Source organism: Pararge aegeria, chromosome 3 (genome assembly GCF_905163445.1).
Source record: "Pararge aegeria chromosome 3, ilParAegt1.1, whole genome shotgun sequence".
NCBI lineage: Eukaryota > Metazoa > Arthropoda > Insecta > Lepidoptera > Nymphalidae > Pararge > Pararge aegeria.
This window is the reverse complement of record NC_053182.1, coordinates 1499146-1525483: the sequence shown is the minus strand read 5'-3', so window position 1 is coordinate 1525483 and position 26338 is coordinate 1499146. Positions and strand designations below refer to the sequence as shown.

General features: G+C 36.4%; 1 protein-coding gene across 1 annotated transcript in view; it reads left to right on the top strand.

Moving 5' to 3' along the window:
* Positions 1–26338, top strand: part of LOC120637189 (voltage-dependent L-type calcium channel subunit beta-2) — a 246361-nt gene that overhangs the window by 154120 nt on the left and 65903 nt on the right. The gene's annotated exons all lie outside the window — the stretch shown is intronic.

The window sequence follows — 26338 nt, the reverse complement described above, 5'->3', positions numbered from 1 at the left end:
CCATACTCCGTAACAAGATAGCCCGCTAGCATCTTAGACTACATCATCACGTACCACCAGTCAGTCAGTCAAGGGCAACTTTCTAACTTCATAGCTAAATATTAACTCGACTATGAGATGGTGATAACAAAAGAAAAACCTAGCTAAGTTTTTTGTGGGCGAATGCAGTTATCACCATCACATAACATAAGTATTAACATTACTTATGTTAGGTGATGGTATAACATTCGTTATCTTAAAACTAAAGCTACGAGTAAAGGCTAAGGGTTCCAAACGCGCCCTGGTCTAAGAAGAGCCCAAAACAAACTAAGATATTTTTTTTACTTAACATAAGTGTTAACATGTTAAATGTATTAACGCTTCATAAGTGCCTGTGATAAGATCTACATGAATATTTTTTGAATTTGAATTTGGATAACTTATAATAGAATATAAAAAAATAATAAATTAAATTAGGTCTTTTCATAGAAAAGTTCTCACGTATATCGTGGCTTTGTTTTTGCAGGGTCAAGAATGTGTAGTCAATTTTCCCGCGAATGCACGACAGTGACTCATTTTGCTCCTGTACGTACACACCGAAGCTTTTTCTCGGAAGCACCTTGGACTAGTCGAACGCTTTGTTGACTCATTCAAGAAGGTAAAATAAGTCAAGAAACAAATTTTTCTTCAATATATTGCTTCTTTATCATATTGTTTTAAATACTTAGGATTATTCGTATACTCTCACTACTAAAACGATGATAACCCCGTGGGTAGGAGCTTGACTTCACTAACGAGGTCTCGAGTTCTAATCCCAGCACAGTAACATGTTAAATGTATGAACGCTTCATAAGTGGTTGTGATAATGAATAAAAACTTTTTGAATTAGCGGCCAAGCGATATAGCGTTCCGGTACGATTTCGCGTGGAAACCGATTTAAGAATAAGTTTAACTGCTATACTAGGGGGATACAAATTTGTCCGTCCCCATCTTAGACTGCGTTATTACTCACCACCAGGTGAGATAGCTGTCAAGGGTTAACATGCAGTGGAATAAAAAATAAGAATAATAATAATATTTAGGGTCAAACAAACAAAATAATATCGACTCTTCTAGGTGGAATCTGTCTTCCGAACCGGTAGTAGAGTCACTACAAACAGACTTGACGTTTCAAAATTGCTTATAAACTGGGCCTACTTGAAATAAATGAATTTGTAAATATTTTTTTTAAACAATTGAACAAACACACTGGCATTTAGTATATTAGTAAAGATTTAGTAGTGTATTCAGGAATTGAAGTAATCCCATACGCAACTATAGAATGCCTTACTAAATATCACGAGGAATCAATCCAGCCACGGGTTCGATTCCCGGATCGGGCAAACAAGTTAATTGAAAACAAGTTCGCAATAACCACTATTTATTGCAACACCGGCAGCGCTATTTCACACAATTTTATGTGAATCACGGGGAATGCTAGCGGCTCACAACTTGTTTGATTACCTACTATTATATTTTTAAACACATCGCGACATATTGTATTAACTTTATTTTCCTTCCATAAAGTTCCACGCACTCGTGAGACTTCATTAAAATAACAAGCTAGCTTTAAGTCTAACAAGAAATTTTTTTTTAACCTTAAATTACGCATTAGTTTATATGTAATACCTAACTACGTCTTATAACTACACGCCACTAATACAGAACACCCGGCTAAGTTTGTTGTGGGCTTCTTCTTAGACCAGGGCGCGTTTGGGACCCTCGTAGCTTTAGCTTAAAGTTGACGAATGTAGTTATCGCCATCACTACTCACTGCTATGTACAAATTTTGTATGTAATCAACGCATTAAATGTGCCATCTATGTACCTATTTGAATAAAGAAATATTTGACTTATCTAAGGTGTTCATAATACGGACGACAATTTGTTCTTTAAATCTTAAAATAACACTAGCACTACACTTTCAGTACACTACACTAGCTCACAAGGCGGAGTCCTTTTGGGTCTTTCAAACTAGCAGTTGCCCACGACTTTGTCCACGTTTGTTTCTGTTTTAAAATCAGGTTTTTAAGTTGTGTATTCTGGTTAAAGAAATGGGTGTAGTTTTTGAATAGAACTTTTCCAATTAAGTTTTCAGGCTCAATGGTACCAGCCCGGTTATAGATATTAACGCTGCCCAATGTCCAATTCACTAATGCATGTTTAATAATAACTGAGAGAATGTTAATGATAAAAATATTGATTCAGAGCTATTTAAAAAATTTCAAAATATCAATAAAAGCAAGACACCTGTCTTTAAGTCAAATTCAATTAATAGAGAGAACAACCCAAATTCACGTAATTCATTATCATTAAATAAACCCCCACCTTTCAATAAAATGGGCATTATTCTACTAGTCAAGCCCTTACATTTGATTCTCTTATCATAGTGAGGGTATTGTGGAAAAAGGTAACTCGCACTTTTGTGTTGGCGGCCATCTTGGATTTGAAATTTGCCATAGTGTAGTAGTATTCTAGTAAACAAGCCCTTTCATTTGAGGGAGTTGAAGGCCAGAGCCATTTAATGGGGGCTTCGGGAGATACGATACCACAGATGTGACAGACACACGCACACACACACACACGCACACGCACACACACACGCACACGCACACACACACACACACGCACACACACACCCACAAACACATGTAGTTTTTGGGATTTTTTTTAATAATAATGTAATTTGTCAATTTTTTGTCATAACTTTACTATTAAAATGTTTTGAATTCGTGTGTATGGAAAAATAAATAAACTTCTTTTGATTTTATATTTTACTGGCATGCATCCTTCAACAGTATTTCGTAATTTGGTTACACGTTGTTTATTATATATATGAGAAGTAAGCGTTTTATGTATATGAAAGCAGAATGAAAATCTTGTTTCTATCTCTTCAAATTTTTCAAGGTTTTTTTTTTAATAATTAAAAATGTACGTAAATCAAAAAAAATGTACGGTCATATGTTACATTATTATAAATAAAGACAGTAAATACATCTTTAGTGACGGAACAACTATTTATAATAAGCGCCTCAAGCTCAAACTCAAGGTGACTTCCCACGGTACTTAAAATCACGAGCACCATCAATTTTACATGATTGTATGTTACAGAGTCCCTACTTGCAACTTTTTGCCTCAATAATAAATAATAATAATAATAATAAATTTTATTTCATTAACAATTACATTCATAACTTAATTATGAACTTTTAAGCATATAATTTACTTGTATCAGTAGGTCTCGCTCTTCTATAACAAAATGTGTACATACATTGGGCCAATTTTTCTAATTCAGCTGTATATTATTCAATTTGTTTTATTATGTTTGCATGCAACTGGTGGAGTGTGTGTATGTGTGTGTGTGCATATGTGTGTGGGTGTGCGTGGGTGTGTGTGGGTATGTGTGTGATAATGTTTGTGAGCGTGTGCTTATGTAATAGTTATTATTTATTTATTAAATTGAATTATTATTTATTTATCAAATTGACTTATGAAAAAATACTTTTAAATCAATTTGAATGGGTTCTCTAGTAGAGATTCCGTTTCTTCGTAGGTTTTTGTTTTCAACCTGAGCCAGCCTATTTATGATTACATAATGATAACTACCGTAAATATTTAGAATTTCATGACTTTTATTGTGGAGGTTTGCAGATTTTTTCTTATACTGATTGCGTGAAAATAAAGTTTTTGCTGCCAAAACTTTTGGATTCGTTGTTTGATAGATATACCTAAATTTAGTATTTCGTCGAAAAACATGTACTTTTTCGCAACAATATTTCATTGAAAACACCAAAAGAAATAAAAATCTCAATCCTTTTATTTTTCATTATGTTGGCGCGAACAAAAAAAGGCCTAATATAAGCACTTTTGAAACGTCAAGTCAGTCTGTTTGTAGTGACTTTACCACCGGTTCGTAAGGCAGATTCCATTGAGAAGAGCCGGCAAGAAACTCAGCAGATTGCTTTTTTCCAACATCATTTTATAGTTTAACAATCGTTAGAATTTTTCTGTTTTGTGAGAGATGAGTTCGAAGTGGCCTGCTCCAAGCAGCCTTTTCGTTATTTCTCCATTCGACTTCACTTTCTAAGATGTCCGCTTAACGCAATTAAAATATCAGTTTCTTCAACGGTGAAGGAAAACATCGTGAGGAAATCTGCACGCATGAGAGTTCTCAATAATGCTCTCAAAGGTGTGTGGAGTCCACCGATCTGCACTGGGCCAGCGTGGTGGACTACGGCCTTAACCCCTTCTCATTGTGGAAGGAAACCCGTGCCCTGTAGTGGGTTATGTAATGGGCTGATGAAGATGATGATTAACCTTCGTTACCTTTTTATAACAAACAAATTAGTGAGTGGTGAATAGCGGACCGTGAGAAGCAACCTTAAGGCTGCGGTCTGTTGAGTTCTTTTTTACTGTAATACAGATAAATGATTCAAATCGGCGATCAGTCACTCTCAGATCATGCGTCCGAATTATGTACACAAAAAGAGGGTACCTACAAACATCGCGTGCGTAATTTCCAGAAATTTCGAAATAATAGCTTTTATCAGTGGTTACACCTGCGAGACAAAGGTATATAATTAACTACTGATTCCATACGACTTCGTCCGCCTATAACTGCTGTAAAGTATTTTTTCCATACTAACTTTCGTCCACTATTCTACCTTCCGCGTCGCATCGCCCGCCCGCAGTAATGCAAAAAAAGCGGTAGTTCCGGAGATTATCGGCTTCAAACTAAGTAACAAAACAAACTCTTTTTTTGATTAATGTTGAAGTAATAGGTATAATACAAATAAATTGTAAATAAAAAATTAACACAAATTTTACAATTCTGCGGCCATATCGCTACATTCACGATCTCAAAGCGATCTTTTCCTACCAACCAATGGCGTAAAACACAGCTCAAGAAAAGAGGTAGATGGTGCATATATATTTCCATATATACCTATATATACATTAATCCCGGAACCCATTGAAATATACACACAAAGTTTAATTCAAATTGGTCCAGCCGTTTAGAAGACGGTAACAAACACACGTAGAGAAAATGTATATCAGAAGATAAGAAAGGTCTATCGTTTAAGGTATTCATTTTCTATTCCTTAATAAATTATTAGGCAGAATTTATTACATTCAAAAATTCAACGGTTTTATAAGTAGGTATATAAGATTAATAATGCATTAAAATATTAAGTGCTATAAAAAATAAACTGATCAAGTTAATGATCACGAAGGAATTAGTAAAGATTTTCTTAATTATAAGGCAAATAAACACTCTAAAGATTAATAGCCTAGAATTTATTTTAAGATGTTTAGAAAAGTCGTCAATCTGTCAGAATTTGGTTCAAACTGCTGACTAGATGTAGCCCGTTCACAAAATGTCCCAACGACATCCGAAATTAAGGTTACTGAAACATATAACGAACAGGTGTCATAGTCCCATCAAGCAAACTTTGGTATAATAAAATTAAAAAAATAATAACAGACCAAATACAATTTTAACAAAAAATAAAGATTACGATATTAAAACTTAAATAAAAATAAAATATAATAAATCAAAAAATAAATATTTCAATTTATTTAAAAAATTAAATAAATACAAAGGTAATTGATAGGTACCGTACTCGATATTGCGTTTTTAGTTCCGACTGAATAAACCAATTACGTATGATATATTCCAATAAGCTTAGCTGTTTATTTATTGTTATAGAAATCTATAACAATGAAATTATTAAATAAACATGAAGTATCATCATCATTGATATTCTAAGTAAGATTGACATACAAAAATGGAGATGGGCAGGACATTCACAAAGAGATAGACAGGAAAAATGGAGCAAAGTCGTCACAAACTGGTACCCACGAGATGGAAAGAGAAATAGAGGCCGACCATATAGGAGGTGGGAAGACGACATTAAACAGACCGCGGGACCTAACTGGCGCAGAGTACCGCACGACAGGAAGCAGTGGCGAGAGCTAGAGGAGGCCTTTGCTAACAGGCAATCCGAAACTCGTGAATTAATTAATTAATAATTTAAGTACATAATTTTAATTCAATATTATTGTAAAACCATACCTAACCTAACAATTCGATATACTAATGTTTATTAAATTTAAAAGTATAAATGTTTATTAGTGTGTATGAAATGACGTTTTGGAATTAAAGGCTATTTTATTTTATTTTTATTTTATTTATTTATCATCATGATCGTCATTATCAACCCCAATTCTATCTCGGAATGCGATGGGCCGTTATCCACCTCGCTGGCAAAGTTTGGGATTGGTAGAAGATGCATAAATTAAGATTACGCAAGACTAGAACTAAGTATAGCGGTAATAGCGGTAAAACTATTTAGGTTGAGGGAGCACTTGTATATAACCGTCTACCTAAAGTGATTTTTTGCATAAAATCATTTGAAAAAAAAAACTAAAAAGCATGTTTTAAGTTTCTTGTGAACGCGCCACCTTTTATATACCTACTAAAAGTTATTATTAGTTTAAGCTGCTAGTTTTGTATCAAAATAACCAGATAATATATTACCACTTATTTATGTTAACTTTAAATTTACCATGTTGGAAATGAAACTGCTTCTTTTGAGAATAATTGTATTTTAAAACTAATTCTTCTTTATGGAAAATTAGAGATATTTAATTTTTTTTTTGTTTATTAGGGACGTCAGGAAGTACAGCACAGAAATTACAAAATAGACTAAAATAGCACTAGCAGAACATCCACATCAACAATCCACATCCACGAGCCACTAATAAATGACATGAAATGTTTAAAAGATAAGTTATTTCAATATTTAAATAGACATTCTTTTTATACTATTGATGAATATTAAAAATGACATTTGTTAGTAATTATCAATTATTTTGTATTCTTTGACATGTGCCCATATAAACTTAATTGTAATTTATTATTTTATTAATTGGATTGTGTTATTATAAACATTGTAATTGCCAATATCTTAATTGTACCTAGTAGTAACAAATTAAAATTTTAAACACTACCTTGACAACAATTTGCATGCCAATTTGGCGTGGTACAGTTAAGATCTGCATATATATTTTTTTTCCTGTAACACCTATTTACCTGTATCAGCAAAAAAAGAAATTGAATTGAATTGAAATGAAAATTACTAAAACTTTATTGAAAAAATAGAGCTATACTAAATTTTAAAAATAAAGTTACGAAATGATAAACATAAATAAATAATTCAAGACATAGAAGAAACGTAATTCCTACATTTTGAGTTTGTAAAATGTTTAGTCGTAAATCGTTTCGTTACTATGTAATGGTGACCTGGCGTATGTCAGATCATTTGATTGGCTTAATTTATTTTAATTAAAACTGGCCTTCCGTCGGTAGGCTTTGTGTGAAGGCTGTGCTGTGGGTGGTGTCTTATGACTTTCTTCCCTGTGATATATTGGCCCCGGACTTAATTAGACGTGAAATAATTAATGAAATTACTTTATGACCACTAACAGTATATACAAACCTGATTTCTATCTCATGTTAGAACCTCTTTTATGAACGCGAGATATATTAATGTAATTGCCTATTAATGTCCTACATGGATGATGTCTCCACGGCCTCCTTTATGGGTGAGTGATATCAGAATAGGCAGGCTGCCCACCAGGCACGTGCTAGGAAGGAAAACTCAGAACGGCGGGCGTGTTAAGGCCACCGCAACACGAGACGAAAACAATGAGTACGTGAGACGTATCAGTGGAAGGCCCAGGAACGGTGTTGGGAAATATTTTAATTGATTTATATCTTGCTTAAAAGGTTATATATTGCTGACTTTATTGTCGGTCGATTTGCGCAGTGGGCAGCGACCCTGCTTTCTAAGTCCAAGGCTGTGGGTTCGATTTTCGCAACTGGAAAATGTTTGTGTGATAAACATTAATGATTTTCAGTGTCTGGGTGTTTTACAGTAAATAAATAAATAAATAAATAAATAAATATACTACGACAATACACACATCGCAATCTAGCCCCAAAGTAAGCGTAGCTTGTGTTATGGGTACTGAGATAACTGATGAATATTTTTATAAATAATATACATAAAATACTTCTAATATACAGATAAACACCCAGACACTGAAAAACTTTCATGTTCATCACACAAACACTTTCCAGTCGTGGGAATCGAACCCACGGCCATCGACTCAGAAAGCAGAGTCGGTGCAAACTGCGCCAATGGGCCGTCAACAACAGTATTTATGTATATTATTCATCAGTCATCTTAGTACCCATAACCTAAGCTGAGCTTACTTTGGGGCTAGATTGCGATGTGTGTATTGTCGTAGTATATTTATTTATTATTTTTATGAACTTCTAAAAAGGAACAATTCCATGATACATTGTTTTGGCGTAACTTTAACCGTTTATGCATAGCACTCGTCGGAAGCTGTCAGAAGAGATATGTTACACGTTTTTTTTAACATTTTTCATTTATGCTTAGCTCCTTTTCATTGTAACGTAACCTTATTTACCCTATAGCCTTCTTCGTACTATCCAACACAAAAAGATTTTTCCAATTTGAACCAGTAGTTCCTGAGATAAGCGCAGTCGACAAAACGAGCTCTTTACCTTTATGATATTAAGTATCATCATCATATCAACGCATTACCGGCCCGGGCAAGGGTCTCCTCCCACAATGCAAAGGGTTTAAGGCCACACCACGCTGGCCCAGTATGGATCGGTGGACTCCACACACCTTTTAAATAAATATTTAAAAAAAAAAAAAATCTTAACAAATATCATCTAGCCCCAAAGTAAGCGTATCTTAGTACCCATAACACAAGCTATGTTATGGGTACTAAGATAGCTGTTGAATATTTTTCATGAATATAATACACATAAATACTTATAATATACAGATGAACACCCAGACACAGAAAACAATCACGTTCATCACACAAACATTTTCCAGTTGTGGGAATCGAACCCACGGCCTAGGACTCTGAAAGCAGGGTCACTGCCCACTGCGCCAGTCGGCCGTCTTTGAGAACATTATGGAGAACACTCTGGCATGCAGGTTTCCTCACGATGTTTCCTCGCTGGGATTCGAACTCGGCCTCCGGAAAGTGAAGTCTAAATCCTATCAACTGGGCTATCACCGCTACTATATTAAGTTTATTAAAGTAGATTGATATTCCATACTTTATTCACAATTCCAATATTTATTTGTTTCTTGTCATAGTTGACTCATAGTTATACACTATTTAGGCTTCTAAGCTATATAGCTGTACTCTTTCTTCAAACGGATTTATTGCAACCTTCAGAATGTTATATTTTTCCTAGCGAAAAATAGCTTCAATAATAGCTATTTATATATAAATATTACTAGCTATATAACTAATAATTAGCTACTTACATAAATGTTACTCTGCGTCCATTAAACTAACTCTAAGCCAAAAATCAAGTTGATCGGTGGGTAATTTAGTGTACGAAGTGAGAACACCGAGTGGCGCCGAGGACAAACATTTGCGGTTTTTTCGGTGCTTTTATACTAACCATTTTAATGTGATTGTTTTATTTGATAAATTTAAAAATAAAACAAGCAAACTAACAGATTATATCGATTTATTTATTCTCATGTCTTGTGGACAATCAACCTTATTGATGAGTGATCGCAAACTAAGCTACTATTTTTTTGTCGCGAAAAACATTTTTATGTTTAACCCAAAAATGGGAGAATGGAATACTAATGAAATCACTGCGATGTCTTTACGTCCTGTCTGCTTATTCACCGCGCATACATTGCGTTGGCGGTAATAACACCCGCTGATGTAAGATAGCCATAACGCGATCCGAACGAAAACATATAAAATCTTTTCTATTTCTATTACAAAAGAACACTTCATATGTAATATTTGAACGCGCCAAATATGTAATTTTATGTAGTAGGTTATTAGATTATAAGACTAACGATTACACGTAACTTTATCCTCCTAGAAATTCTGACTATTACCCATACATTTGACGGCCGATTGGCGCTGTGGGCAGCGACCCTGCTTTCTGAGTCCAAGGCCCTGGGTTTTATCCCCACAGCTGGACAATGTTTGTGTGATGAACATGAATGTTTTTCAGTGTAAGGGTATTTATCTGTATATTATAAGTATTTATGCTTGCGTTTTTAGCTACGCTCTTCTTTGGACTAGATGGCGATGTGTGTATTGTCATAGTTTATTTCTTCATTAATACAAACTTCTATTCACTATTCCCAATAACCCAAACAACCGCGTCGCAACGCCCGCTTGCGCTATATCTTTCTTCTTTTAACTAGCCTATAATCTTTCTCAATATGATCTCTAATCGTCCAAAATCCCTCAGTCCCTGAAGACAGTTCGTGTTGCCAGTTAAGACTTACGGATCTAAAACATAGTCGCTTTCTATGGGCTTCACAAGAAGGCTCACAGACACTCAGTGTGTGGTGGAGTGAGTGACGCTCGGTGTATCTCTACGTGTTCAAATCACAAATGAGGAGATTCGTAGAAGAACCAGAGTCGCCGACATAGCTCAACAAGTCACGATGCTTCAGTATCAATGGGAGGGGCACATAGCTCGGATAACTGATAGAGGTCGGGGTCCCAAGTTGCTGGAATGGCGACTCCACATCGTTAAACGCAGCGTTGGTCAAGCTCATTGGGCTGGAAAGACGACATCCAGCGAGTCGCTGGGAGCCGCTGGAAACAAGCGGGATACAACTGTGGAATTAGGCAATACCTACAAGAGATCTATGCGCAGTAAATGTCAATGTCTTGAAGTGATGATAATGAAGATTGTAGAATTTTAAGTAAAAATTAGAAAGTTTACATTATTAATCTAGTAGTACTAGAGATGGCAGTCTAACACCTTCTCTGTCAGGGAGGTATACAACGGGTTTCTCGGGCGTCTAACAAAGCCAACAAGAATAACATGGCGTGATGGTTTTATACACCCCTTTAGAGTGGGAGTCCCACATAACCTCCGTGCTGCCCTAGGGTCGGAGGTAACAATAAAGATTTTCCACCACGCCAAAAAAAAAAAGTCTAAAACCTTCTCATTCTGAGAAGAGACCTGCGCTTGTAGGGGGCCGGTAATTCGTTGACAATGACGACGTGAGCAAATGCAAAAATAGACGGTTATTTATAAAACGTCTAAGCGGAATTATGGATCATTTATTACTGGTCATGAGATGAGAGTAAGTTCAAGCTGTGTTACTCACTGCTCATTACCCGAGGGCGGTGAGTAATGCGAGGCGTCCGGACATGCCTGCAATTGTCGAGATCATTTTCGATTTTATTTTTACATTACCGGTTTCGTAAGTGTCGCCGGATTAATGTTTTAAGTTGATTTCGACACTCGTTTTGGTTTAGCTTTGGGTATTAGTCATAAATTATTAAGTATAAGACACATTTAAGTGGTTATTGCTTCTAAGCTAAGATTACTTTGTGTTATATTTTTTTATGGAAGATCGGAGTGCTCTGGGACCGGTGTACACTACTACTAAGTTTAAAATGGAAATGAAGCTTTATTTGCTATACTCCGCGTTAAGCAGGAAAATCTGCACGGTGCTATTTATAACTTTATCAATCTTTGCTCCAAACCAAACAGATCTTCGGCAATGTACTCGTACCTACTCTTTCCGCACGTTGACTTTACAATTCTATAAAACACAGAGAGATCTCTCCGGCGTGCAGGTTTCCTTATGATGTTTTACTTAAAGTTAAAGCAAGTGATATTAAATTGCTTCAAACGCGCATAACTCCTAAAATTAAGAGGTGTGTGCCGGGTATCGAACCAGGTTACCCGAAAATTTAGAGGAAATCTTTCAACTAGGCTATCGCCGCTCTTTACCATCATTTCCCACCGAGTAAAGAAAATCATGGGGTAGATTCACAGTTTTATGTGAATACCAACAATATTAAAATATTACTGCTTTAAAGGGTAAGTAGTAAGCTCTTGAGCTCTTTGCTTTTCTAGGCAGTTCTAGAAGGTCTATTCCGAGTAGTGGTAGATAATAATTAGGCTGAAAAAACAATTGCAAATTTGTGTAAGTTATTTTCTAGGGCTTTAGGGTTAAACATGGCGTACCTAACGTTGAAATGTCGAAGTGGAGATAGCCCAGTGGGTAGCAGCTCGACTTACCATTTGGGGACCGAGTTCGAATCCCAGCACCCACCTCTAACTTTTCTAAGTTATTTGCGTTTTAAGTAATTAATATCGCTTGTTTCAACAGTGAAGGAAAACATCGCGAGGAAAAATGCATGCCTGAGAGTTCTCCATAATGTTCTCGAAGGCGGGTGGAGTTCACCAATTCGCACTGGGCCATAATGGTCAACTACAGCTTTCTTATTTTGGGGTTGATTTGATGATGAGCAGTGTTTTGACACTTGAAAGTTGCTGTCAGTTTATCTGTGACCAACTATTCCGACTTTATGCCAACTTTATTAATAAGGCTTTATATGTATAAAGGAAGAGTAGCATATATATGTTCGGTGATTTGACCTCTGAATAAACAAGCTAAGTAACATCGTTTCCCGTTATGTCGCCGCGCGTCTCCGCCAGCAGTGGAATGTTGAGTACGCTATTTTTATTGCTCCGGAACTTTTAGTAATTTTAGTTTAATCTATAATTATATGGGAATATTCGTTCCTTTACTGGGAGTAGTTATGTAGGTCTTGCATACCGAAGCCGACTTACCGACAGAGCCCCGGCAGCTTTATTTTCGACGGATTTGTCGGCGGCTTCTAAGCTTGATAACAACTTGGAAAAGTAGAAAATTTTCCTTGCTACAACATGCATACAACGTGTAACCAAATTACAAAATTATGAAGAATGCATATGCATAAGGAATCACCCAGAGAAAATATAAAATCAAAGGAAACCTATTTATTTTTCCATACAAACGAATTCGGTATCATAATAAGTTAGTTATGACAACCCTATTGGAGATTAAAGACCAACACACGCTGAGTACCTACCTTGAAATTATGTATTTCATAGCTAAGCAGAATTTTAATTTGTTTTAAACTAAAAAATAGGATGTATGGCGTAATTCACAATTTTAGTAACGACTTCATACTGCATTGGTGATGCTGGTTTCGTAGTTATAGCAGTTTCACGACTTTTCTTAGGCTTGACTGACTGAAATATCGGCTGCAACTCTGCGCTGCGTTTACCGGTGCGGGGTCGCCATTTCAGCACCTTAGTAATAGCGAGGTTACTATACATTTGATGAATTTCTTAATGACAAGGTAGATTGGAAGCAGCCAGCTTCGCTCTCATCTCCCGCAAGATATAAAAATGATTGTTAATGTTGATTTTGGAAAAGAGCAACTACTGAGTTTCTTGCCGACTGCCCTTCTCGGTAGAATCTGCTTTCCGAACCAGTGGTAGAGTCACTACAAACAGACATACTTGGCAATTCAAAAATGCTTATAAAGTAGGACTACTTCAAATACCTAAATGAATTTTGAATTTTTGAGAAAAGCTCTACTAGTGCTAGTTAATGAATTCGTTAATGAGTCAAGAGCCGGTGTTAGTGTCGCACCGGATGCGCCCAACTCCTGCGCATGCCCGACAGTACGAAGTGTCTCTGTCACTAGAAATAGACATTGCACTAAGTCGAGAGGGGGGCGGGGGAGGGGACAGGACAGGGGGCCGTTACACGCTTCCGTCGGGCACGTGGCGCTTACGATGTTTTTTTGTCATATAAGATTAGATTTGTATGATTTTTTTACTGAATCTTCGTTATCTTAATCCAAGGACGTCCACCGGTGAAGGATGCATTCTTAAGGTCTCCTGACAGAGAACATAAAACTGTGTCTACCTTTCTCTTTCTGTTATTTCCCTATTGGAAAAGAGTGCAAGTTTTCGTTGAGCAATATCGGTTACCTCGGTCCTTTCTGGTATCTACTCATACCTGATTTGATATAAGCTTTCTCCATTTCAGTCCATGACTTTGAGCTTCAGTGAAGTACTTTTTTTGACGATCTCTTTGGTATAGTGATGGAAAAGGACCGCGAAGTTGCATTACCTCGGAAGCCAATTAAAAGCTGCCATAGCCTAGTTTGTAAGGGTGGGGGGGGAGGGAGGGATTGAGTTCGTATCCTACCTGAGAGTTCTCCATAATGTTCTCAAAGGCGTGCTCAGGCTACCAATCTGCACTCGGTTATCAAGAATGAATAAGCATCAAGGCAAACGTGTCTTAACCTAGGCCTCATTATTGCTTAGCATATTGAATGCAGGACTATAAAGGACAAGAAAATCATAGGATAAGAAAGATGTTTTAAGATAGATGTCTCAAAGTTACATATATCTTCTCCTTCTGCCTCCAACTAAACGTAGTTATAGCAACAACATCTTTTGCCGGAACTTTTTCTTCTATTTCTATTTCTTCTTTTTCTTCTGTTCAACCAAGTAAGGAGACAGATCAACTGTCTCCTTACTTGTTTGGCAGGAACCGTTCGTTGTAATTGTTGCCACTAGTGCGACTCCCAGCTGGATCACCCCAGCCAGTCGAACTTATTCCAGAAACATAGCAGGCAGCCCAGGTCGCCAAGTGCTTCAGGGTGTGTTGCTTAGCAGCCAAGGTGTGTTACTATTTAGTTCTGTTACTCCGTTGTATTAGATGTATATATAGAATTTAAATAGCTCCGAGGGCAGCTCTGGGCTCAATGTCACCAAGCACATGCTTTGTGACATTGAGCCCAGTTGACCAAAATTACGAAACCACGAACGATTCAAAGAAGTAAAAAATGTAAAGTTACCTACGCACCAATAATCTGAAATAATAAACTTTACGACCCGGTACCGCTACTCGTACCGAGCGATGCATCTCGGCGTGGGTACCAGGGAGGCATAAGCGAATGATGCAACGCCAGCATCCGTAATCTTTATAAATTCGTAAACGAGCCGGTGCGCAGATAGCAGGCGAGCAGCGGACATATTTCACCGCGATGTGGCAATGCTGTCTCCAACCAAAATAATACTAAATGAGTGTGGGTGGGATGCACTCGATTGCTGGGAGCGCGGTTGGTACTTGGATGTGGCATCTACACTAGTAATAGTAACAATAATACTAACTCATTACACTTATACTAATATAATATTTAAAAATCGAATGTGTTATGTAATAACTCTATAATAGAGTGTTAAGATGGCATTATCAGTGTAATGCCATCTTAACACTCTATTATAGAGTTATTACATAACACATTCGATTTTTAAATATTATATTAGTATAAGTACTGGTGATATTATAAATGCAGAAGTGTATCCCGTTTTTGTATTTGTTGCTTAAGATCAGTTTAACAGGTAATCTTCTCGATTCTGTAAAAGTAACCTGGAACCGTTGCTATGGGATTTCTAAAATTATCAAAAAAGGGATTATTCCATTCTTTCCCCCTGCTTTGTCTCTACAGGGGGACATGTAGCAATAAAAAGTACTCGCGAACTGAGTACTCCAGAAGAAAAATTATCATAGCGTGTCCGCACTACAAGGACCATTTTCGTCCAGATAATCTGAAATGGAAGGTCCGGACGAAAGGTTTAACACCAGCCTATGTGACCTTTGCATTGTTTAACAGGTAAACTGATCTGCACGAAATGGATACTGATAGCTTCCATCTTGGATACAGATATAGGATAGGACGGTTTTAGTCCTTGCTTAGTTGACAATCCATCTTTTTCCTTATATACTTGCACAATTTTTTACGCTATTAACATGAATATTTATTTGTTTGCTTTATCCTTGTCTTGCCATCCTATCAGTCACCATCATTTTTAAAAAACATGACACTCTTTTTGATGCAATCGGGTAAAAAAAAGCTGCATCCATAAAACTTTACAAACATTTCTCACATCAACGTAATTTTATATGTCTCAGTAAAGTTTATCTCGGCTCTAAGATTATTCACGAGACCGTTGAACGATATATTTACACTTTTTACTTTTACTATTCCTCTTTTCGCTCCAATAACACGTTCGGGTCATATTCCTTTGAATCGTATTTTTAGCGCGTAGTTCTAGCGCCATCAAAACGTTTGTGATCGTAGGCTTTAGACTTTACATCTAAATAAAACTTTGTGATACTTATGAAGTTATTACCTTCTGCCCGCGTAGTTCTGAAGTTCAGTACTTCAGGATTGGGTCGTTTGTCATTGGCTCTCCACACACACATCAATATTAGGTATTGTCAATATTCTACAACCCAGAGAGACATCTAGTGAAAAAGAGACATTTCACCGCGGTTAATTAACTAAACTGGTGACAGTAAGGCTGGTTCATTTTTTGCGCAAAGAATCAGTCTGGCTGTTCTGGGCGTAAATGCAGACAGAATTCTTGGCACGACCGTAAAGTAAACTCCTTCTTATCTTAAGGAGAAGTTTACTTTTCTGGGAGTGCAATCCGATTTAAGATCGTGTCGCGCGCTGACTCTGAGTATGCCTTTTCATAGAACTAAGTTCTATGAGCACTCGTTTACAGTGCAAGCCATAGCGCTGTGGAATGCGCTCCCAATCGACATAAGGCAGTTTAAGTCACTTTGTATTTTTAAGAAAGCTGTCAAAAACCACTATAGTTTGCATTGAAGACGACTTGTAATAGTATTTACTGTTGTTAATGTATTTATGATATGTTATAGTATATATTAGTTTATTATTATTTTTTATTTTTTAATATTTAATATATTATGTGTAATTTTATTTGTGTAATCTAGTTTAAGTATTAGTATGTAGTTATTAGTATGTATTCTTTTTTAATATGCACAACCTGCAGTATGTTATCCTTTTGTTTTCCTTATCCTAAGGTTGCCTGGAAGAGATCGCTACAAAGCGATAAGGCCGCCTTTTGTATACTTCTTCTGTCTGTGTTTTCTTTTATCCTTCTTCTGTATTTTTATTTGTGTGCAAATAAATGGGCGCATTCAAGAAAAACAGTACATATGGGTACAAAATATTGTCAATAATATTGTATGTGTGCGTGCAGCCAGAGAAGACAGGTGGAGATCAGAGCATCATAACATGCTCCATTGTAGGTTCATCCTCATCACCTTGATCATCTCATTACTGGTCCACTATATAGCACGGGTTTGCTCTCAGAATTAGAAGGGTTTAGGTTAGACCACCACGTTCTAGCCATGTGCGTTCGTTGATACGTATACTGCAAATGATTATGAGAACGTTATGGCAAAACTCTATGGAGGTTTACCTGTATCTTTAAAGCAAGTTATATTGAATTGCTTAAAACGCACATAACTTAGAAGTATTAGTGGTGTGCCGGGGCTCAAAGTCGGCCTCTGTGAAGTTGCAGACGAAGTTCTAACTACAGGGTTATAACCGGCTAACCTTTAAAACCTTAAAATTTGTAAAGGATTCTTTTACAGGGCATGCAATGCTCTTTTACCTGTACGGAGTGCCCAAATAAACGTAATAGCTCACAATAGTAGTGGAGCTACGCGTCAACGCGTTTTATTTGGGCCGCCCTGTAATCTTCCGCCCTCGCACTGAATCACGTCTGTAATGATGCTATTTCCGGCCCTTACTGCTCTTACTATTCTGTTACACGTTGGATTACATTTCTAGATTTAGCCCGTAACTACGATTGCTACTTATTCAAATTCAAAAGATCCAAGAATTGTCTTGGATTTACAGGATTTTACACTCCACCGACCAAAGACGTGCCGCCTAGCGATCGTGCGTTACGGTACGATATCGCGTGAAAACCTCGGGGGATATCACTTACCTTGTGGTGAGATTGCAGTCGTCGTTGAAAAGAAATACTTGAAATACGCTCTCTTTTTGGAATAGTAGTTATTGGGGGAAGTAGATTGCCCTGTTAAGTCTAAAACAATAGCTGAAAAGCTGAACAACAAGGCATGCAAGGAACACGTGTGTCTGAAGCGTAGGTATTATTCCTCATGAGCCTCTAATTACACTGGAAACCATGTCCTTCAGACTGGAACACAGGAATGCTGACTGGCGATAGAAATAAGTATGGCGGCGGGACTTCTACTCTCAACGACTTTGTACAGCTTTATGATTAAATTGATATTGACATAATTTTGCGTAGATACAGCTTCCCAGCTTCCCAGTTTTTCCTTGAAAACTATTTTTAATTAAATAAGTAATAATTATTAGAGCATTTATAGAAATCCTAATCAATTTAATAAATATGAATATAGTCGACAATAGTCGACAAAAATTTAATTATTTATCCACTTTATAAAACTACTGTAACACGTGTTTTCTTAGGCTTTTCTGCATTAAATTATTGATAAAAATAATATTAAATAATTTGAAAATAGCATGGGACTGATTAGGTTTTCCGGATTAAAGTACCCTATACCCAATATCCGGAATGTTATTGTTTATATCAGGAAAATACAGAAAAGCCTAAAAAAACGTGTTTCAGTAGTTTTATAAAGTGGATATTTAAACTTTTGTCGACTATAAATTCATATTTATTATTTAATTAAGAATCGTTTTTAAGGAGTAATTAAATTTATATTTGATTCACAACCAATGTTAATGAATTGAGTTGGGTATTTTGATATAAATACGGGAGCATTTTGATTAACTCAACTCTTGTATGAGACTCTACACGATGCAGAGATACCTCACGAGTCGTTATCACACGATTTGCCTTCGATCGCGTCGTTGTTTACTGAAAAACAATCTAGCGTCACCTGCTCATGAAATTGTTACTCAATGTACTATTTTCGTGTCGGTATTAATTTGCCACTTTTCTAGAAGTATTTCATGTGCGACCGTTATTTCAGACCATTTTATTGCCGTCTTGAATACTGTTAGGATTAAAGTTACTGCGTAAACAACGTTATATAAACGGCTGCGTATTTATGTTAATAAATAATAAATTAAATAGAATAAAATAGTTAAATTTGAATATGCAATTTTAACAAAACTCCCTACAAAAGACGTATGTCTAGCAGTGGACGTCTATCTGTTGATATTATGATGGTAATGAAGTCATCACTATCCAGAAAATGGTAACAGGTATATCGCAATGAATTGCGAAGCGTGACGTGTCGGATTATTATATGATTCTGCTCTTCTTTCTGCAACATCAAACACTCAGGGCACAGACAGCGTCTCTCAAAGTAGTGAGATGAAACTCGAATCAAAAACCGGACATTTCAACCGCTAAAACAATAAGGCAGCACTTATTATTAAGTAGGTATACGTTAAAATGTATAATAAAATAAAAATAAAAAAAGCCTTTTTATTCTTGCTTACGATACATAAATAACATTGCAATACATATTATGATTTTACGTGAAAACATTAAATCGAAAGAAAATAAATAAAAAATAAACAGAAAAAAAATAACAAGTGGTTCTAAATTGCATTTAAGAGAATTGATAATTACTATCTGGTGATATATATCTTCTAGCAAGAACCCCTCTCATGCAAGGGTAAAGGCCTCCTCCAGAGATGACCACCGGTCTCTATCCTTGGCTACTTGCATCCAGTTTATGCCGGCAACTTTAGCGATATCGTCGGAACATCTTGCATAATATGTATAAATTTGCTTTAAATGCAAACTTTTCTTTGTCTTGCTAGTAGTTCTACTTTCCAAACTAGCTCATTTACAATCGCACTATCGGCAAGTGGAATCGTAAAAGTAGGCATCCGTAATCAATATGACGTTTTAACACTATGCGTGGCGCGCGGTATTAGGGCTCCAGCGAGGGGCGGAGGCGGCGACGTCGGCGCCTTGCGTGCGCCCCTAATTGCACAACTTGCTGTTTTCCATGACTTTCCCGAAAACATTGCAACGGGAGAGTTACTTGAGCTAGTGCGTTCGCCTTCATGTCTACGTTAACACTTAACAGTGGTGAAAACTTTCACAGATTTCGACAAAATTCATCTCCTTGCAGACCCATGTAGACTTTACTTTAATTTTAGTACTTTAAAATACTCTTATTTTTCACTGTACTACTCTTTAGTATAGTATATTTTCGTTTGATAATCGGTTCACGCTAACCATTGTAAGAAATTGGGTTTTAACTTTAACGTCCAGAAAAGCACCAGACTGGATTTAGACAATTGTAAACAGAACATCTTTCGACAATATCTTCTTATAAATTCTTGAAATAATAAGAAGGAAATTATAAATTGCACAGCACAGATTTGTCTGGTTCTCTCGGATTACAGCAAACGTTCATTGTACTCTAACATTTATTAGCGTAACCCGGTAAAGTAACCTACGACATGGTGATCAGTAGACGGGTTAGCCAGTTAGGCGCTTAGCTTGTGAAATATAAGTAATAATCTAGCGTCACCTGCTCAATTAAATTGTTACTCAATGTACTATTTTCGTCTCTCGGTATTAATTTGCCACTTTTCTAGAAATATTTGATGAGCGACCGTTATTTCAGACCATTTTATTACCGACTTGGATACTAGGAGGGTTAAAGTTACTACGTAAACAACGTAATACAAATAGCTGCGAAGTTATGTTATTTATTTATTAACCTCAAATCAACAATTATTCATTGTAAAGTCAACATCTCGTGAGGATGCTCCGGCTTCGGAGCGAAACGTTCGTAGCGAAACTCCACACCAAACAGATCTTCGGCAATGTAGGGTACTGTTTGGTGTGGAGTATAAGGGTTGAAGAGATTATAAATTACACCATACAGATTATCCTGCTTTTCGAAGAGTGTAGCAAATTAAGCTTAATTTTTATAATATAACCTCAAATCCTCAAGAAATGTGCGATTTTTCCATACTTCGTTTGAAATACTTTCAAATTCAGTTCATGTTTGATCCTGCTTTCTGAGTGAGTGAGTGAATAGTTTATTTTTCCACGGCCGTGGGTTCGATTCCCACAACTGGAAAATGTTTGTGTGATGAACATGAATGTTTTTCAGTGTCTGGGTGTTTATCTGTACATTATAAGTATTTATGTATATTATTCATAAAAATATTCATCAGTCATCTTAGTACCCATAACACAAGCTACGCTTACATTAGGGCTAGATGACGATGTGTGTATTGTATTGTCGTAGTATATTTATTTAATAAAAAAAAAAATGTACCTTATTCGTGTTTAGAGCTGAAGTTTTCTCCCAATGAAAATGCGATAAAAATGTACCAAAGAGATATTGTTGATCAAGTTAATGGAAAAGCTAAACGGGTCAAGAAGGAGTGCGTGCACGGCACATTTACACACCTCCGCAGAGTTGGTACCACTGGTGCAGAGTGCGTGAAATAGATATCCAGTCACCTTTTGACTCACCTCAGTATGTTCCCCGCTTATTTATTCCACACTAGTTTCAACAACTTCGAATGTTTTAACGACATTTTTATAACCTACTTCTACAAGAAGGTTATCAAATCGTAACAGGTACCATCAAAAAAACATACGCATAAAGTGATGATTTCATTAAAACTACCATCATTTCCTCCTTTTTTTTATTTTATTTAAGACTTACAGTCCCCCACGACTTCGTCCACATATGTTTCTAACTTAAGGGATAGACGTATGCGGTTGCAGACTTTTTTAGAACTTTTAAAGGATTTTTTTGTCATATATTGTTTTGACCAAATTTTAACCATTTACGCATAGCAGAGGCATCGAAAGCTCACAAAAATAATATTTTTTCTTGCTTTTGCAAAATTTTTCATTAATGCTCCGCTCCTATTACGTCGCGTTATGTCATAATAAAGCCTATATTCTTCCTCGATAAATGAACAACTCTAAACAAAAATAATTTTCAAAATCGGTTTTGTACATCCAGAGATTACCCGCTACAACCTCACAAACTTTACCCGTTTATTATATTATAGTATAGAAGTATTGATAAATAGCTTTCGATCCCTGGCATGCTCCTCTAACTTTTCGGAGTTATGTGCGTTTTAAATTAAAGTATCAAGCGCTTTACCGGTGAAGGAAAACATCGCGAGGAAACCTGCGTGCCTGATTTTTCCATAACGTTCTCGAAGGCGTGTGAACTCTACCAATCCGCACTGGGCCAGCGTGGTGGTCTATGGCTTAAAACCTTCTCATTCTGAGAAGAGACCCTCGCGCTGTGTGCCGGTAATAGGTGGATGATGATGAGTGAGACCCATGACTTTGGGGATGAGTTGCTTGGATGATAGGATCGTGCTCAAGGAAAATCGTCATCCCTGGAGCTTCTCACACGTGGTCCTCTACAAAATCTCTGGCTAAACGTCAACTTCATCGACATAATTATCCCTATACTAATACTAATATTATAAATGTCAATGTAAGTTTGTTTGTTACGCTTTCATGCAAAAACTACTCATCCGATCCTCATTAAACTTTGTACACATAGTCTTGGAAGAGAAGAAGTCTTTTAGAAGTAATACAGGATACTTTTTATCCCGACATTAAGCTCGGTTCCTTTGGGAGAAGGGATGAAAGTGCTTGACGATTTTACACCATAACTCCGACAAATTATAACTATAATTATGGTAATTTGTACTATAGATGTTATAATATGTGTTTATTTTGCCCAAACTGTGGTTGGAGATAGAGGACAGAACTCCTCAGCGGACAGCAGCAAACCCCTCATTTAAGGCTTAGCGATACTGAATACTTTAATTTTTTTTAGATCTACAACAAAATTTAAGGCCCCAAAACAAAATCAAACGCAGACGAAGTCGCGGGCAATAGCTGTTATTCATAAATATATTCATATTATTCATCAGTCATCTTAGTACTCATAACACAAGCTACGTTTACCGTGGGGCTAGATGGCGATGTGCGCATTGTTGTAGTATATATGTTAATTATTTTTTCGAAATCCTCGAACCCTAGCACGTAACAACGATTCATAGTATTCATTTGTTCATAACGTTTGATCAAGTAGCATTGCCATGTTCTGGACTGAAGGGTGTGATTGCCAGTGTAATTACTGGCACATAAGGCTAACACCTAAGCCTCAGATATATGTATATTCTAGGTATTTATGTATATTATTCATAGAGGTATTCATCAGTCATCTTGGTGCCCATAACACAGGCTTCGCTTACTTTGGGGCTGGATGGCGATGTGTGTATTGCCGTAGTATACATTATTTTTTATTCCAAATCGATGTGTGCATTGTTGTAGTATATATGTCAATTATTTTTTCCAAATCCTCGGACCCTAGCACGTAACAACGATTCATAGTATTCATTTGTTCATAACGTTTGATCAAGTAGCATTGCACGTTCTGGACTGAAGGGTGTGATTGCCAGTGTAATTACTGGCACATAAGGCTAACACCTAAGCCTTAGATATATTCTCTATATATATATATTATTCATAGAGGTATACATCAGTCATCTTGGTGCCCATAACACAGGCTGCGCTTACTTTGGGGCTGGATGGCGATGTGTGTATTGTCATAGTATACTTATTTATTATTATTATTATTAGATTCATGGAAACAGAGCGGCACTTTGTATGACGTAGTCCTTGCATACCCCCTGGACCTTACATTTCCTACCGGCCATCTGCTTAGTATATCAATATTTGAAAAAAAAAACAATATCGCTATAGTATCTCACCCGAATCGCTTCAGAGTCGAGTTTGCGTGAATTGCTACACGCAACCCGTAGCGCCACCGAAAGTTATTTCCTCTGGGTAATTGCCAGTCATCACCGTAAAATACGAACCGCGCTACTGTCGAGCGATCATTGCGTTATTCCAATTCTAGTTGGCGATTAAATCAAACTTGGCGATTACGAAAAAAGGGTTATTTAAATTTATTTTAGAATTGTACATCTTTGAAATTGTTTTTCTTTGAATAAAAAATGAAGAATTGATATTCCAGTGGCCTTGGGCTTCACTCTCGGGGTGCCGAGTTCAAATCCCAGCACGCACTTCTAACTTTTCTGTTATGTGCGTTCTAAGTAATTAAAATATCACTCGCTTCAACGGTGAAGGAAAACATCGTGAGGAAACCTGCATGCCTAAGGGGAGTGGCATGCATACAGTGTGTATGAAAAATCTCCAGTACGAGTTATAAATACTTAAGGGTAGGCTTTTTTACTCTTACAATGTTATCCTTAAAAGTTCTTTATAACTCGTACTGGAGATTTTCTTCATTTTATATCATCTGCATACCCTGTGCATACCCTCTATGCACTCCACTGCCTGAGGGTTCTCCATCATGTTCTCAAAGAAATGTTAAGTCCACCAATCCGAACTGGGCCAACGTGGTGGACTACGTCTTTAACCATGCTCATTGTGGAAGGAGACCCGTGCCCTGTAGCGGGATGATAATGGGTTGTTATGATGATGATGCATCAAGAGCGCCATCTATGGGCCTATTTGAAAAAAGAAATATTTGACTTTGACTGTAGGTTCGTATATATGTATTTCACAACTCAAAAATATCTATTTATTTATATATTTATTCGTAATCAACAGCGTTACAATAAAAATATATTTATAAATAGTTTCACTTAAATCTAAGGGCACAAAGATTACATAAACAAAGCATTTTGAAATAGCACGGTCTCGGATTTAACATAAAAATAATTAAGTATTTTGAATTAATACAAAAAAGTGTGAACAAGACGTAAAGAAACAAAGAAAACTATTAAGATTAATCGATCAAAAACAAAATCTATAAGATATACTAAAACAAAAACTAATATAATTAAGATGTTGATGATTCCTATCACTAAACAGTATGTGAGCACATCGATTTATCCGAGGTTACTTCGTGATTCAATTTTGACGTTTCCTTTCTTATTTAGTAAAGGAAGCGCACGAATAGCTTTCATTAAAATTTCCTTAACTATGGTTGAGTAGTTATTTCTTATTAAGCTATTGAAACTGAACTTCCATGAATCTATATTATAGAAACTAAATAGGTAGGTTTGTAATTTAAAACAAACATTAATACGAGAATTGCTAATATTAAGAATAGAGGAAAAATAAAATAAGTTTATTGCATAACAATGGCTCAAAAGTGCAAGACAAAATAAACATAATTTTCAAGCAAAAGACGACCATACCACTTGTAGTGATCTCTTCCAGGGTACCTTTGCGAACGGAGCCAGTGAGACTCTTGAGAGGCAGGAAATAGCAATAATACAAACATATACACACTAATAACTTCATGCTAGATTTACATGCTAGACTTTATAACTTTGTTGTCCATCTACCTACATTTCAAAGCTTTTAAATCTCAGATATGCCTAAGTACGTCGATATAATAACTGGAGAAACTTATATATACAAAAAACAAAAAAGACATCTTCCAAAGGTGTTACTTTTAACCTTCTCCATTTTTAACTTACTTCCTTCAATACAGAGGAGAAGTTATCAATTTTTTTTTTATATTTGGTATATGTTTTGGCATCTGTCATGTAAATACCGATTTGCGATTCTTTTTTTGAAATGGCCCCATTTAAATTACATATAGTCCTCCATACCACGTGACATTGGCGAAGTAAATCGTACCCAATTGGTACAAACGCAAGCCATTAAAAAAAAAAAAAAAATTACATATAGATTCAATGAATTGGTTCGAAGACAGATTATTATTGACACATTCATACAAAAATGTATCAACTATTTACTCGGTATAAAATGATTTTCGAAGTCGTTTTTTTGTGTTAAAAAAATTGTATTTGTTGGTACTTCTGCAGCTGGTACCTGGGCGGTCTTAAAGAGCTAATAAACTAGTTATCCAGTCTTTGTGAAGCGATCAAAATTCTAAAGTTATAAAAGTAACTGCTCAATCCGCTGAACAACCCCACAACATGCCATTAACGTTTATTAACGCAATAAAAACGACCCCGTGGAGGCACCGGCAAACGTGTTGCTGGCACGACACTGCACTAAAACTTTGGTACATACGGGATATAAGATAGGTATACCTTTACCTTATACGCAGCTAGTAGCTCTGCCACCAAAAGCTCTACGACACCTGGAAATATATAACGACAATACACATCGCAATCTAGCCCCAAAGTTAGCGTAGCTTGTGTTATGGGTCTAATGTCAGCATAATCATATCTACCCGTTATCGGCCCACTATAGGGCACGGATCTCATCTTACAATGAGAAGGGGTAAAGGCCGTCTTCCACGATGGCCCAGGGCGGATTGAACTACTTATAAGATACAAATAAACACCCAGACACTGAAAAAGATTCATTTTCATCACTCGAACATTTTCTAGTTGTGGAATTCGAATCCACAGCCTTTGAATCAGAAAGACGCCAAATGTGTTGCGTTTTATACCTTTCTTACCCCCATCTTATCTATCTAAGCTCCTCCCGCCTCATTAATATCTATATATTTAAAAGAGAAACTGTGTAAGTATGTTCCGTATA